Source organism: Schistocerca piceifrons, unplaced genomic scaffold (assembly GCF_021461385.2).
Source record: "Schistocerca piceifrons isolate TAMUIC-IGC-003096 unplaced genomic scaffold, iqSchPice1.1 HiC_scaffold_434, whole genome shotgun sequence".
Taxonomy (NCBI): domain Eukaryota; kingdom Metazoa; phylum Arthropoda; class Insecta; order Orthoptera; family Acrididae; genus Schistocerca; species Schistocerca piceifrons.
The window spans coordinates 1-13,328 of NW_025728661.1; the positions used below are offsets into that span (position 1 = coordinate 1).

Genomic DNA, 13,328 nt, shown 5'->3' on the forward strand with positions numbered 1-13,328 from the left:
GGAAGCCGACACAGCGGGGCGTTGCGAGCAGCGGCTGTGCGGTGGTGGTGTAATGGTGAGCATAGTTGCCTTCCAAGCAGTTGATCCGGGTTCGATTCCCGGCCACCGCAAATGGCGCTAGTTTTTTTCGTATGAGTATGTGAGCCGGGTGCTGTTAAATGAAGGTTTTTTTCGTCGTAGCTCCACGCAGACCATCCTGTAGTATGTCCCGACTTGTCCCGACTTTGCTCGGCTGACGCGAAAGCTGACGCTTGGAATTCGCCCTTATCAAAAGGACAGGCACTATAAACGGCTGTGAGAGGCGAGGTGTGGAGAGGTACCAAAACGACAGGCAATCTGCGAAATTTTCTGCTCGTTGTTCTTAAACAAAAAAAAGAAAAAATCCGACGCAGTCGGTAGGACTCGAACCTACGCTCCCAGAGGGAATCTGATTTCTAGTCAGACGCCTTAACCACTCGGCCACGACTGCTCGTAACCCAAGTTTCCCTGGAATCGTGAAAAATCCAACCGGTCTGCGCAGAATGTTGACAGAAACGAACTCCGTGCACTGATTACGGCAGGGCTACCATCGCTACGAGACGAGCCATTACGGAAACGAAACGTTAAAATCTTCGCCCGGACAGGACTTGAACCCTGGACCCTTAGGTTAAAAGCCTAATGCTCTACCGACTGAGCTATCCGGGCTCACGCTCGTTGTGGATGGAGCGGCTGCAAGCAATGTAAATAACTGGAACGCGTGTGTAGGCGTACTACGGTAATTTCTGGCTTCTGGCGCAACTGGCGACTTCACCGACTTCCCACTGACGCTGGTAGCAGCCCAACCACGGACCAGTGCCTCTTCTCCCTTTATTCCGGTGCCGACAGTAATTGCATCATGTGCCTGTTTTCCCCGATTACGTTCGGTCGAAGCTTCGGAAGGTGGGCGACAAACGACAGTTCGAAGGCCAAAACATGGAGCGTTGTGTGCGCAAAAACTTCCGTTCCGGTACCGGGAATCGAACCCGGGCCTCCTGGGTGAAAGCCAGGTATCCTAGCCACTAGACCACACCGGATTTGCTCGATAAGCGTGAGGTTTTCTCCGTCTCCTCTCGTATTTCGTGCTGAATCTGGACTCAGTGCAGTTCTCCGTTTGCGAGCATATTTGCGCCTACAGACTGGCATGGCGCACAGCCCGAAATTGACTATTCATTATTTTACTCCTAACAAGGGAGGAGAAAGATCAAAGTTGTACGTTGTCATAATTGGAAATAAACGTATTGACGCTGAGGCGTAGACTCCTTATGGATAACGAACGACAATTAAGTTCGTTCCCTAGCAACAGCAACGCCGTTAATTCAGCCATGATGTACAGCAAATTAAATGCCCCGGGTGAGGATCGAACTCACGACCTTAAGATTATGAGACTTACGCGCTACCTACTGCGCTACCGAGGCACGTTGCAAGTAACGTTACAGGAAACTTGGTAAGTCTCTCATATTAGAGATAGACAGTTCGCGCTTTCTCAAGAATCTGTTGTGTTGCTACACGTGCTTTCCCTACTTGCTAGATTAAACTGCTGCCGCAGTTTTTTCAACGGAACGCAGCACTGCCCGAGGTTACAGTACATCGCCCTTGCGGCACCTGAACACAGCGGCCTGTTGGGACAGGCCGACGTCAGAGTTCAGAAATAGCATACGACCGTTCAAGTACGGTCTATTGCGTGCTGCGTGTATGGTTCCTCTCACAGCGAATCCTGCTATACATTCCTGAGGCTGACGCAGCTCAGGCGAGGAATCGGCGCGGCAGCATTAGAGCGAGAACAGCAGAACGATGCATCGGCCGGGAATCGAACCCGGGCCGTCCGCATGCTAAGCGAGCATTCACCAATTTTTTTTTTTTTCTTCTCATTTCTTTCGTTGCATTTGTTGGGGGCGGACGTCCGATGGCGCCCGTTCAAGTTCATCGTTGACTCGGTCTTTTATTACAGAGGGCAGATAACTCTCAGACCGAACACGCTGAGCTATCGTGCCGGCAAGCCTTAAGATTATGAGACTTACGCGCTGCCTACTGCACTACTGAGGCACATGCCATTGAACCAGCGATGCTCGTCAAGCTGCCCGTGCTTCCCGAGCACTTTTCTGCAGGGGAAAGTGGGATTGCCACCCAGCGACGTCGGATACAACCGAAAAAAGTGCTACACACGCGGAGTGCTCCACTACACTGCCTTAAAACGAATGCTCATCTCTATCGTGTGAGTAACCTTGCGGCCGCGGCGACTAGTCTTGCCCAAAGACGCAGCGTGCGTGGAGGCGCTACCCGAATGCGTGTGGATGCACCCTCCTACCTCGAAAAGCGCCTGCAGCTTACTATCACCGTGGGCCGCTGCTGGCGGGCAGGAAGCCGACACAGCGGGGCGTTGCGAGCAGCGGCTGTGCGGTGGTGGTGTAATGGTGAGCATAGTTGCCTTCCAAGCAGTTGATCCGGGTTCGATTCCCGGCCACCGCAAATGGCGCTAGTTTTTTTCGTATGAGTATGTGAGCCGGGTGCTGTTAAATGAAGGTTTTTTTCGTCGTAGCTCCACGCAGACCATCCTGTAGTATGTCCCGACTTGTCCCGACTTTGCTCGGCTGACGCGAAAGCTGACGCTTGGAATTCGCCCTTATCAAAAGGACAGGCACTATAAACGGCTGTGAGAGGCGAGGTGTGGAGAGGTACCAAAACGACAGGCAATCTGCGAAATTTTCTGCTCGTTGTTCTTAAACAAAAAAAAGAAAAATCCGACGCAGTCGGTAGGACTCGAACCTACGCTCCCAGAGGGAATCTGATTTCTAGTCAGACGCCTTAACCACTCGGCCACGACTGCTCGTAACCCAAGTTTCCCTGGAATCGTGAAAAATCCAACCGGTCTGCGCAGAATGTTGACAGGAAACGAACTCCGTGCACTGATTACGGCAGGGCTACCATCGCTACGAGACGAGCCATTACGGAAACGTTAAAATCTTCGCCCGGACAGGGACTTGAACCCTGGACCCTTAGGTTAAAAGCCTAATGCTCTACCGACTGAGCTATCCGGGCTCACGCTCGTTGTGGATGGAGCGGCTGCAAGCAATGTAAATAACTGGAACGCGTGTGTAGGCGTACTACGGTAATTTCTGGCTTCTGGCGCAACTGGCGACTTCACCGACTTCCCACTGACGCTGGTAGCAGCCCAACCACGGACCAGTGCCTCTTCTCCCTTTATTCCGGTGCCGACAGTAATTGCATCATGTGCCTGTTTTCCCCGATTACGTTCGGTCGAAGCTTCGGAAGGTGGGCGACAAACGACAGTTCGAAGGCCAAAACATGGAGCGTTGTGTGCGCAAAAACTTCCGTTCCGGTACCGGGAATCGAACCCGGGCCTCCTGGGTGAAAGCCAGGTATCCTAGCCACTAGACCACACCGGATTTGCTCGATAAGCGTGAGGTTTTCTCCGTCTCCTCTCGTATTTCGTGCTGAATCTGGACTCAGTGCAGTTCTCCGTTTGCGAGCATATTTGCGCCTACAGACTGGCATGGCGCACAGCCCGAAATTGACTATTCATTATTTTACTCCTAACAAGGGAGGAGAAAGATCAAAGTTGTACGTTGTCATAATTGGAAATAACGTATTGACGCTGAGGCGTAGACTCCTTATGGATAACGAACGACAATTAAGTTCGTTCCCTAGCAACAGCAACGCCGTTAATTCAGCCATGATGTACAGCAAATTAAATGCCCCGGGTGAGGATCGAACTCACGACCTTAAGATTATGAGACTTACGCGCTACCTACTGCGCTACCGAGGCACGTTGCAAGTAACGTTACAGGAAACTTGGTAAGTCTCTCATATTAGAGATAGACAGTTCGCGCTTTCTCAAGAATCTGTTGTGTTGCTACACGTGCTTTCCCTACTTGCTAGATTAAACTGCTGCCGCAGTTTTTTCAACGGAACGCAGCACTGCCCGAGGTTACAGTACATCGCCCTTGCGGCACCTGAACACAGCGGCCTGTTGGGACAGGCCGACGTCAGAGTTCAGAAATAGCATACGACCGTTCAAGTACGGTCTATTGCGTGCTGCGTGTATGGTTCCTCTCACAGCGAATCCTGCTATACATTCCTGAGGCTGACGCAGCTCAGGCGAGGAATCGGCGCGGCAGCATTAGAGCGAGAACAGCAGAACGATGCATCGGCCGGGAATCGAACCCGGGCCGTCCGCATGCTAAGCGAGCATTCACCAATTTTTTTTTTTTCTTCTCATTTCTTTCGTTGCATTTGTTGGGGGCGGACGTCCGATGGCGCCCGTTCAAGTTCATCGTTGACTCGGTCTTTTATTACAGAGGGCAGATAACTCTCAGACCGAACACGCTGAGCTATCGTGCCGGCAAGCCTTAAGATTATGAGACTTACGCGCTGCCTACTGCACTACTGAGGCACATGCCATTGAACCAGCGATGCTCGTCAAGCTGCCCGTGCTTCCCGAGCACTTTTCTGCAGGGGAAAGTGGGATTGCCACCCAGCGACGTCGGATACAACCGAAAAAAGTGCTACACACGCGGAGTGCTCCACTACACTGCCTTAAAACGAATGCTCATCTCTATCGTGTGAGTAACCTTGCGGCCGCGGCGACTAGTCTTGCCCAAAGACGCAGCGTGCGTGGAGGCGCTACCCGAATGCGTGTGGATGCACCCTCCTACCTCGAAAAGCGCCTGCAGCTACTATCACCGTGGGCCGCTGCTGGCGGGCAGGAAGCCGACACAGCGGGGCGTTGCGAGCAGCGGCTGTGCGGTGGTGGTGTAATGGTGAGCATAGTTGCCTTCCAAGCAGTTGATCCGGGTTCGATTCCCGGCCACCGCAAATGGCGCTAGTTTTTTTCGTATGAGTATGTGAGCCGGGTGCTGTTAAATGAAGGTTTTTTTCGTCGTAGCTCCACGCAGACCATCCTGTAGTATGTCCCGACTTGTCCCGACTTTGCTCGGCTGACGCGAAAGCTGACGCTTGGAATTCGCCCTTATCAAAAGGACAGGCACTATAAACGGCTGTGAGAGGCGAGGTGTGGAGAGGTACCAAAACGACAGGCAATCTGCGAAATTTTCTGCTCGTTGTTCTTAAACAAAAAAAAGAAAAATCCGACGCAGTCGGTAGGACTCGAACCTACGCTCCCAGAGGGAATCTGATTTCTAGTCAGACGCCTTAACCACTCGGCCACGACTGCTCGTAACCCAAGTTTCCCTGGAATCGTGAAAAATCCAACCGGTCTGCGCAGAATGTTGACAGGAAACGAACTCCGTGCACTGATTACGGCAGGGCTACCATCGCTACGAGACGAGCCATTACGGAAACGTTAAAATCTTCGCCCGGACAGGGACTTGAACCCTGGACCCTTAGGTTAAAAGCCTAATGCTCTACCGACTGAGCTATCCGGGCTCACGCTCGTTGTGGATGGAGCGGCTGCAAGCAATGTAAATAACTGGAACGCGTGTGTAGGCGTACTACGGTAATTTCTGGCTTCTGGCGCAACTGGCGACTTCACCGACTTCCCACTGACGCTGGTAGCAGCCCAACCACGGACCAGTGCCTCTTCTCCCTTTATTCCGGTGCCGACAGTAATTGCATCATGTGCCTGTTTTCCCCGATTACGTTCGGTCGAAGCTTCGGAAGGTGGGCGACAAACGACAGTTCGAAGGCCAAAACATGGAGCGTTGTGTGCGCAAAAACTTCCGTTCCGGTACCGGGAATCGAACCCGGGCCTCCTGGGTGAAAGCCAGGTATCCTAGCCACTAGACCACACCGGATTTGCTCGATAAGCGTGAGGTTTTCTCCGTCTCCTCTCGTATTTCGTGCTGAATCTGGACTCAGTGCAGTTCTCCGTTTGCGAGCATATTTGCGCCTACAGACTGGCATGGCGCACAGCCCGAAATTGACTATTCATTATTTTACTCCTAACAAGGGAGGAGAAAGATCAAAGTTGTACGTTGTCATAATTGGAAATAAACGTATTGACGCTGAGGCGTAGACTCCTTATGGATAACGAACGACAATTAAGTTCGTTCCCTAGCAACAGCAACGCCGTTAATTCAGCCATGATGTACAGCAAATTAAATGCCCCGGGTGAGGATCGAACTCACGACCTTAAGATTATGAGACTTACGCGCTACCTACTGCGCTACCGAGGCACGTTGCAAGTAACGTTACAGGAAACTTGGTAAGTCTCTCATATTAGAGATAGACAGTTCGCGCTTTCTCAAGAATCTGTTGTGTTGCTACACGTGCTTTCCCTACTTGCTAGATTAAACTGCTGCCGCAGTTTTTTCAACGGAACGCAGCACTGCCCGAGGTTACAGTACATCGCCCTTGCGGCACCTGAACACAGCGGCCTGTTGGGACAGGCCGACGTCAGAGTTCAGAAATAGCATACGACCGTTCAAGTACGGTCTATTGCGTGCTGCGTGTATGGTTCCTCTCACAGCGAATCCTGCTATACATTCCTGAGGCTGACGCAGCTCAGGCGAGGAATCGGCGCGGCAGCATTAGAGCGAGAACAGCAGAACGATGCATCGGCCGGGAATCGAACCCGGGCCGTCCGCATGCTAAGCGAGCATTCACCAATTTTTTTTTTTTTCTTCTCATTTCTTTCGTTGCATTTGTTGGGGGCGGACGTCCGATGGCGCCCGTTCAAGTTCATCGTTGACTCGGTCTTTTATTACAGAGGGCAGATAACTCTCAGACCGAACACGCTGAGCTATCGTGCCGGCAAGCCTTAAGATTATGAGACTTACGCGCTGCCTACTGCACTACTGAGGCACATGCCATTGAACCAGCGATGCTCGTCAAGCTGCCCGTGCTTCCCGAGCACTTTTCTGCAGGGGAAAGTGGGATTGCCACCCAGCGACGTCGGATACAACCGAAAAAAGTGCTACACACGCGGAGTGCTCCACTACACTGCCTTAAAACGAATGCTCATCTCTATCGTGTGAGTAACCTTGCGGCCGCGGCGACTAGTCTTGCCCAAAGACGCAGCGTGCGTGGAGGCGCTACCCGAATGCGTGTGGATGCACCCTCCTACCTCGAAAAGCGCCTGCAGCTACTATCACCGTGGGCCGCTGCTGGCGGGCAGGAAGCCGACACAGCGGGGCGTTGCGAGCAGCGGCTGTGCGGTGGTGGTGTAATGGTGAGCATAGTTGCCTTCCAAGCAGTTGATCCGGGTTCGATTCCCGGCCACCGCAAATGGCGCTAGTTTTTTTCGTATGAGTATGTGAGCCGGGTGCTGTTAAATGAAGGTTTTTTTCGTCGTAGCTCCACGCAGACCATCCTGTAGTATGTCCCGACTTGTCCCGACTTTGCTCGGCTGACGCGAAAGCTGACGCTTGGAATTCGCCCTTATCAAAAGGACAGGCACTATAAACGGCTGTGAGAGGCGAGGTGTGGAGAGGTACCAAAACGACAGGCAATCTGCGAAATTTTCTGCTCGTTGTTCTTAAACAAAAAAAAGAAAAATCCGACGCAGTCGGTAGGACTCGAACCTACGCTCCCAGAGGGAATCTGATTTCTAGTCAGACGCCTTAACCACTCGGCCACGACTGCTCGTAACCCAAGTTTCCCTGGAATCGTGAAAAATCCAACCGGTCTGCGCAGAATGTTGACAGGAAACGAACTCCGTGCACTGATTACGGCAGGGCTACCATCGCTACGAGACGAGCCATTACGGAAACGTTAAAATCTTCGCCCGGACAGGGACTTGAACCCTGGACCCTTAGGTTAAAAGCCTAATGCTCTACCGACTGAGCTATCCGGGCTCACGCTCGTTGTGGATGGAGCGGCTGCAAGCAATGTAAATAACTGGAACGCGTGTGTAGGCGTACTACGGTAATTTCTGGCTTCTGGCGCAACTGGCGACTTCACCGACTTCCCACTGACGCTGGTAGCAGCCCAACCACGGACCAGTGCCTCTTCTCCCTTTATTCCGGTGCCGACAGTAATTGCATCATGTGCCTGTTTTCCCCGATTACGTTCGGTCGAAGCTTCGGAAGGTGGGCGACAAACGACAGTTCGAAGGCCAAAACATGGAGCGTTGTGTGCGCAAAAACTTCCGTTCCGGTACCGGGAATCGAACCCGGGCCTCCTGGGTGAAAGCCAGGTATCCTAGCCACTAGACCACACCGGATTTGCTCGATAAGCGTGAGGTTTTCTCCGTCTCCTCTCGTATTTCGTGCTGAATCTGGACTCAGTGCAGTTCTCCGTTTGCGAGCATATTTGCGCCTACAGACTGGCATGGCGCACAGCCCGAAATTGACTATTCATTATTTTACTCCTAACAAGGGAGGAGAAAGATCAAAGTTGTACGTTGTCATAATTGGAAATAAACGTATTGACGCTGAGGCGTAGACTCCTTATGGATAACGAACGACAATTAAGTTCGTTCCCTAGCAACAGCAACGCCGTTAATTCAGCCATGATGTACAGCAAATTAAATGCCCCGGGTGAGGATCGAACTCACGACCTTAAGATTATGAGACTTACGCGCTACCTACTGCGCTACCGAGGCACGTTGCAAGTAACGTTACAGGAAACTTGGTAAGTCTCTCATATTAGAGATAGACAGTTCGCGCTTTCTCAAGAATCTGTTGTGTTGCTACACGTGCTTTCCCTACTTGCTAGATTAAACTGCTGCCGCAGTTTTTTCAACGGAACGCAGCACTGCCCGAGGTTACAGTACATCGCCCTTGCGGCACCTGAACACAGCGGCCTGTTGGGACAGGCCGACGTCAGAGTTCAGAAATAGCATACGACCGTTCAAGTACGGTCTATTGCGTGCTGCGTGTATGGTTCCTCTCACAGCGAATCCTGCTATACATTCCTGAGGCTGACGCAGCTCAGGCGAGGAATCGGCGCGGCAGCATTAGAGCGAGAACAGCAGAACGATGCATCGGCCGGGAATCGAACCCGGGCCGTCCGCATGCTAAGCGAGCATTCACCAATTTTTTTTTTTTTCTTCTCATTTCTTTCGTTGCATTTGTTGGGGGCGGACGTCCGATGGCGCCCGTTCAAGTTCATCGTTGACTCGGTCTTTTATTACAGAGGGCAGATAACTCTCAGACCGAACACGCTGAGCTATCGTGCCGGCAAGCCTTAAGATTATGAGACTTACGCGCTGCCTACTGCACTACTGAGGCACATGCCATTGAACCAGCGATGCTCGTCAAGCTGCCCGTGCTTCCCGAGCACTTTTCTGCAGGGGAAAGTGGGATTGCCACCCAGCGACGTCGGATACAACCGAAAAAAGTGCTACACACGCGGAGTGCTCCACTACACTGCCTTAAAACGAATGCTCATCTCTATCGTGTGAGTAACCTTGCGGCCGCGGCGACTAGTCTTGCCCAAAGACGCAGCGTGCGTGGAGGCGCTACCCGAATGCGTGTGGATGCACCCTCCTACCTCGAAAAGCGCCTGCAGCTACTATCACCGTGGGCCGCTGCTGGCGGGCAGGAAGCCGACACAGCGGGGCGTTGCGAGCAGCGGCTGTGCGGTGGTGGTGTAATGGTGAGCATAGTTGCCTTCCAAGCAGTTGATCCGGGTTCGATTCCCGGCCACCGCAAATGGCGCTAGTTTTTTTCGTATGAGTATGTGAGCCGGGTGCTGTTAAATGAAGGTTTTTTTCGTCGTAGCTCCACGCAGACCATCCTGTAGTATGTCCCGACTTGTCCCGACTTTGCTCGGCTGACGCGAAAGCTGACGCTTGGAATTCGCCCTTATCAAAAGGACAGGCACTATAAACGGCTGTGAGAGGCGAGGTGTGGAGAGGTACCAAAACGACAGGCAATCTGCGAAATTTTCTGCTCGTTGTTCTTAAACAAAAAAAAGAAAAATCCGACGCAGTCGGTAGGACTCGAACCTACGCTCCCAGAGGGAATCTGATTTCTAGTCAGACGCCTTAACCACTCGGCCACGACTGCTCGTAACCCAAGTTTCCCTGGAATCGTGAAAAATCCAACCGGTCTGCGCAGAATGTTGACAGGAAACGAACTCCGTGCACTGATTACGGCAGGGCTACCATCGCTACGAGACGAGCCATTACGGAAACGTTAAAATCTTCGCCCGGACAGGGACTTGAACCCTGGACCCTTAGGTTAAAAGCCTAATGCTCTACCGACTGAGCTATCCGGGCTCACGCTCGTTGTGGATGGAGCGGCTGCAAGCAATGTAAATAACTGGAACGCGTGTGTAGGCGTACTACGGTAATTTCTGGCTTCTGGCGCAACTGGCGACTTCACCGACTTCCCACTGACGCTGGTAGCAGCCCAACCACGGACCAGTGCCTCTTCTCCCTTTATTCCGGTGCCGACAGTAATTGCATCATGTGCCTGTTTTCCCCGATTACGTTCGGTCGAAGCTTCGGAAGGTGGGCGACAAACGACAGTTCGAAGGCCAAAACATGGAGCGTTGTGTGCGCAAAAACTTCCGTTCCGGTACCGGGAATCGAACCCGGGCCTCCTGGGTGAAAGCCAGGTATCCTAGCCACTAGACCACACCGGATTTGCTCGATAAGCGTGAGGTTTTCTCCGTCTCCTCTCGTATTTCGTGCTGAATCTGGACTCAGTGCAGTTCTCCGTTTGCGAGCATATTTGCGCCTACAGACTGGCATGGCGCACAGCCCGAAATTGACTATTCATTATTTTACTCCTAACAAGGGAGGAGAAAGATCAAAGTTGTACGTTGTCATAATTGGAAATAAACGTATTGACGCTGAGGCGTAGACTCCTTATGGATAACGAACGACAATTAAGTTCGTTCCCTAGCAACAGCAACGCCGTTAATTCAGCCATGATGTACAGCAAATTAAATGCCCCGGGTGAGGATCGAACTCACGACCTTAAGATTATGAGACTTACGCGCTACCTACTGCGCTACCGAGGCACGTTGCAAGTAACGTTACAGGAAACTTGGTAAGTCTCTCATATTAGAGATAGACAGTTCGCGCTTTCTCAAGAATCTGTTGTGTTGCTACACGTGCTTTCCCTACTTGCTAGATTAAACTGCTGCCGCAGTTTTTTCAACGGAACGCAGCACTGCCCGAGGTTACAGTACATCGCCCTTGCGGCACCTGAACACAGCGGCCTGTTGGGACAGGCCGACGTCAGAGTTCAGAAATAGCATACGACCGTTCAAGTACGGTCTATTGCGTGCTGCGTGTATGGTTCCTCTCACAGCGAATCCTGCTATACATTCCTGAGGCTGACGCAGCTCAGGCGAGGAATCGGCGCGGCAGCATTAGAGCGAGAACAGCAGAACGATGCATCGGCCGGGAATCGAACCCGGGCCGTCCGCATGCTAAGCGAGCATTCACCAATTTTTTTTTTTTCTTCTCATTTCTTTCGTTGCATTTGTTGGGGGCGGACGTCCGATGGCGCCCGTTCAAGTTCATCGTTGACTCGGTCTTTTATTACAGAGGGCAGATAACTCTCAGACCGAACACGCTGAGCTATCGTGCCGGCAAGCCTTAAGATTATGAGACTTACGCGCTGCCTACTGCACTACTGAGGCACATGCCATTGAACCAGCGATGCTCGTCAAGCTGCCCGTGCTTCCCGAGCACTTTTCTGCAGGGGAAAGTGGGATTGCCACCCAGCGACGTCGGATACAACCGAAAAAAGTGCTACACACGCGGAGTGCTCCACTACACTGCCTTAAAACGAATGCTCATCTCTATCGTGTGAGTAACCTTGCGGCCGCGGCGACTAGTCTTGCCCAAAGACGCAGCGTGCGTGGAGGCGCTACCCGAATGCGTGTGGATGCACCCTCCTACCTCGAAAAGCGCCTGCAGCTACTATCACCGTGGGCCGCTGCTGGCGGGCAGGAAGCCGACACAGCGGGGCGTTGCGAGCAGCGGCTGTGCGGTGGTGGTGTAATGGTGAGCATAGTTGCCTTCCAAGCAGTTGATCCGGGTTCGATTCCCGGCCACCGCAAATGGCGCTAGTTTTTTTCGTATGAGTATGTGAGCCGGGTGCTGTTAAATGAAGGTTTTTTTCGTCGTAGCTCCACGCAGACCATCCTGTAGTATGTCCCGACTTGTCCCGACTTTGCTCGGCTGACGCGAAAGCTGACGCTTGGAATTCGCCCTTATCAAAAGGACAGGCACTATAAACGGCTGTGAGAGGCGAGGTGTGGAGAGGTACCAAAACGACAGGCAATCTGCGAAATTTTCTGCTCGTTGTTCTTAAACAAAAAAAAGAAAAATCCGACGCAGTCGGTAGGACTCGAACCTACGCTCCCAGAGGGAATCTGATTTCTAGTCAGACGCCTTAACCACTCGGCCACGACTGCTCGTAACCCAAGTTTCCCTGGAATCGTGAAAAATCCAACCGGTCTGCGCAGAATGTTGACAGGAAACGAACTCCGTGCACTGATTACGGCAGGGCTACCATCGCTACGAGACGAGCCATTACGGAAACGTTAAAATCTTCGCCCGGACAGGGACTTGAACCCTGGACCCTTAGGTTAAAAGCCTAATGCTCTACCGACTGAGCTATCCGGGCTCACGCTCGTTGTGGATGGAGCGGCTGCAAGCAATGTAAATAACTGGAACGCGTGTGTAGGCGTACTACGGTAATTTCTGGCTTCTGGCGCAACTGGCGACTTCACCGACTTCCCACTGACGCTGGTAGCAGCCCAACCACGGACCAGTGCCTCTTCTCCCTTTATTCCGGTGCCGACAGTAATTGCATCATGTGCCTGTTTTCCCCGATTACGTTCGGTCGAAGCTTCGGAAGGTGGGCGACAAACGACAGTTCGAAGGCCAAAACATGGAGCGTTGTGTGCGCAAAAACTTCCGTTCCGGTACCGGGAATCGAACCCGGGCCTCCTGGGTGAAAGCCAGGTATCCTAGCCACTAGACCACACCGGATTTGCTCGATAAGCGTGAGGTTTTCTCCGTCTCCTCTCGTATTTCGTGCTGAATCTGGACTCAGTGCAGTTCTCCGTTTGCGAGCATATTTGCGCCTACAGACTGGCATGGCGCACAGCCCGAAATTGACTATTCATTATTTTACTCCTAACAAGGGAGGAGAAAGATCAAAGTTGTACGTTGTCATAATTGGAAATAAACGTATTGACGCTGAGGCGTAGACTCCTTATGGATAACGAACGACAATTAAGTTCGTTCCCTAGCAACAGCAACGCCGTTAATTCAGCCATGATGTACAGCAAATTAAATGCCCCGGGTGAGGATCGAACTCACGACCTTAAGATTATGAGACTTACGCGCTACCTACTGCGCTACCGAGGCACGTTGCAAGTAACGTTACAGGAAACTTGGTAAGTCTCTCATATTAGAGATA

The 13,328-nt window shown here is 52.1% G+C and overlaps 30 non-coding genes across 30 annotated transcripts; 6 read left to right on the forward strand and 24 right to left on the reverse strand.

The window, feature by feature from the left end:
* The first annotated feature begins 38 nt into the window (after positions 1-38).
* Trnag-ucc lies at positions 39-110 on the forward strand. Its single transcript has one exon. It is a non-coding gene; the product is annotated as a tRNA-Gly (tRNA).
* Positions 111-387: 277 nt separating this feature from the next.
* Positions 388-469, reverse strand: Trnas-aga. The gene has a single exon. It is a non-coding gene; the product is annotated as a tRNA-Ser (tRNA).
* Positions 470-612: 143 nt separating this feature from the next.
* Trnak-uuu lies at positions 613-684 on the reverse strand. The gene has a single exon. It is a non-coding gene; the product is annotated as a tRNA-Lys (tRNA).
* A 296-nt stretch (positions 685-980) lies between these two features.
* On the reverse strand, positions 981-1,052 carry Trnae-uuc. The gene has a single exon. It is a non-coding gene; the product is annotated as a tRNA-Glu (tRNA).
* A 308-nt stretch (positions 1,053-1,360) lies between these two features.
* Positions 1,361-1,433, reverse strand: Trnam-cau. The gene has a single exon. It is a non-coding gene; the product is annotated as a tRNA-Met (tRNA).
* Positions 1,434-2,412: 979 nt separating this feature from the next.
* Trnag-ucc lies at positions 2,413-2,484 on the forward strand. Its single transcript has one exon. It is a non-coding gene; the product is annotated as a tRNA-Gly (tRNA).
* A 276-nt stretch (positions 2,485-2,760) lies between these two features.
* On the reverse strand, positions 2,761-2,842 carry Trnas-aga. The gene has a single exon. It is a non-coding gene; the product is annotated as a tRNA-Ser (tRNA).
* Positions 2,843-2,981: 139 nt separating this feature from the next.
* Trnak-uuu lies at positions 2,982-3,054 on the reverse strand. Its single transcript has one exon. It is a non-coding gene; the product is annotated as a tRNA-Lys (tRNA).
* A 296-nt stretch (positions 3,055-3,350) lies between these two features.
* Trnae-uuc lies at positions 3,351-3,422 on the reverse strand. The gene has a single exon. It is a non-coding gene; the product is annotated as a tRNA-Glu (tRNA).
* A 307-nt stretch (positions 3,423-3,729) lies between these two features.
* Trnam-cau lies at positions 3,730-3,802 on the reverse strand. Its single transcript has one exon. It is a non-coding gene; the product is annotated as a tRNA-Met (tRNA).
* A 977-nt stretch (positions 3,803-4,779) lies between these two features.
* On the forward strand, positions 4,780-4,851 carry Trnag-ucc. The gene has a single exon. It is a non-coding gene; the product is annotated as a tRNA-Gly (tRNA).
* A 276-nt stretch (positions 4,852-5,127) lies between these two features.
* Positions 5,128-5,209, reverse strand: Trnas-aga. The gene has a single exon. It is a non-coding gene; the product is annotated as a tRNA-Ser (tRNA).
* A 139-nt stretch (positions 5,210-5,348) lies between these two features.
* On the reverse strand, positions 5,349-5,421 carry Trnak-uuu. Its single transcript has one exon. It is a non-coding gene; the product is annotated as a tRNA-Lys (tRNA).
* A 296-nt stretch (positions 5,422-5,717) lies between these two features.
* Positions 5,718-5,789, reverse strand: Trnae-uuc. The gene has a single exon. It is a non-coding gene; the product is annotated as a tRNA-Glu (tRNA).
* A 308-nt stretch (positions 5,790-6,097) lies between these two features.
* On the reverse strand, positions 6,098-6,170 carry Trnam-cau. The gene has a single exon. It is a non-coding gene; the product is annotated as a tRNA-Met (tRNA).
* A 978-nt stretch (positions 6,171-7,148) lies between these two features.
* Trnag-ucc lies at positions 7,149-7,220 on the forward strand. Its single transcript has one exon. It is a non-coding gene; the product is annotated as a tRNA-Gly (tRNA).
* A 276-nt stretch (positions 7,221-7,496) lies between these two features.
* On the reverse strand, positions 7,497-7,578 carry Trnas-aga. Its single transcript has one exon. It is a non-coding gene; the product is annotated as a tRNA-Ser (tRNA).
* Positions 7,579-7,717: 139 nt separating this feature from the next.
* Trnak-uuu lies at positions 7,718-7,790 on the reverse strand. Its single transcript has one exon. It is a non-coding gene; the product is annotated as a tRNA-Lys (tRNA).
* Positions 7,791-8,086: 296 nt separating this feature from the next.
* Positions 8,087-8,158, reverse strand: Trnae-uuc. The gene has a single exon. It is a non-coding gene; the product is annotated as a tRNA-Glu (tRNA).
* A 308-nt stretch (positions 8,159-8,466) lies between these two features.
* On the reverse strand, positions 8,467-8,539 carry Trnam-cau. The gene has a single exon. It is a non-coding gene; the product is annotated as a tRNA-Met (tRNA).
* Positions 8,540-9,517: 978 nt separating this feature from the next.
* Positions 9,518-9,589, forward strand: Trnag-ucc. Its single transcript has one exon. It is a non-coding gene; the product is annotated as a tRNA-Gly (tRNA).
* Positions 9,590-9,865: 276 nt separating this feature from the next.
* On the reverse strand, positions 9,866-9,947 carry Trnas-aga. The gene has a single exon. It is a non-coding gene; the product is annotated as a tRNA-Ser (tRNA).
* Positions 9,948-10,086: 139 nt separating this feature from the next.
* Positions 10,087-10,159, reverse strand: Trnak-uuu. The gene has a single exon. It is a non-coding gene; the product is annotated as a tRNA-Lys (tRNA).
* A 296-nt stretch (positions 10,160-10,455) lies between these two features.
* Positions 10,456-10,527, reverse strand: Trnae-uuc. The gene has a single exon. It is a non-coding gene; the product is annotated as a tRNA-Glu (tRNA).
* Positions 10,528-10,835: 308 nt separating this feature from the next.
* Positions 10,836-10,908, reverse strand: Trnam-cau. The gene has a single exon. It is a non-coding gene; the product is annotated as a tRNA-Met (tRNA).
* Positions 10,909-11,885: 977 nt separating this feature from the next.
* Positions 11,886-11,957, forward strand: Trnag-ucc. The gene has a single exon. It is a non-coding gene; the product is annotated as a tRNA-Gly (tRNA).
* Positions 11,958-12,233: 276 nt separating this feature from the next.
* Positions 12,234-12,315, reverse strand: Trnas-aga. The gene has a single exon. It is a non-coding gene; the product is annotated as a tRNA-Ser (tRNA).
* Positions 12,316-12,454: 139 nt separating this feature from the next.
* Trnak-uuu lies at positions 12,455-12,527 on the reverse strand. The gene has a single exon. It is a non-coding gene; the product is annotated as a tRNA-Lys (tRNA).
* A 296-nt stretch (positions 12,528-12,823) lies between these two features.
* Positions 12,824-12,895, reverse strand: Trnae-uuc. The gene has a single exon. It is a non-coding gene; the product is annotated as a tRNA-Glu (tRNA).
* A 308-nt stretch (positions 12,896-13,203) lies between these two features.
* Trnam-cau lies at positions 13,204-13,276 on the reverse strand. Its single transcript has one exon. It is a non-coding gene; the product is annotated as a tRNA-Met (tRNA).
* Positions 13,277-13,328: the final 52 nt, after the last annotated feature.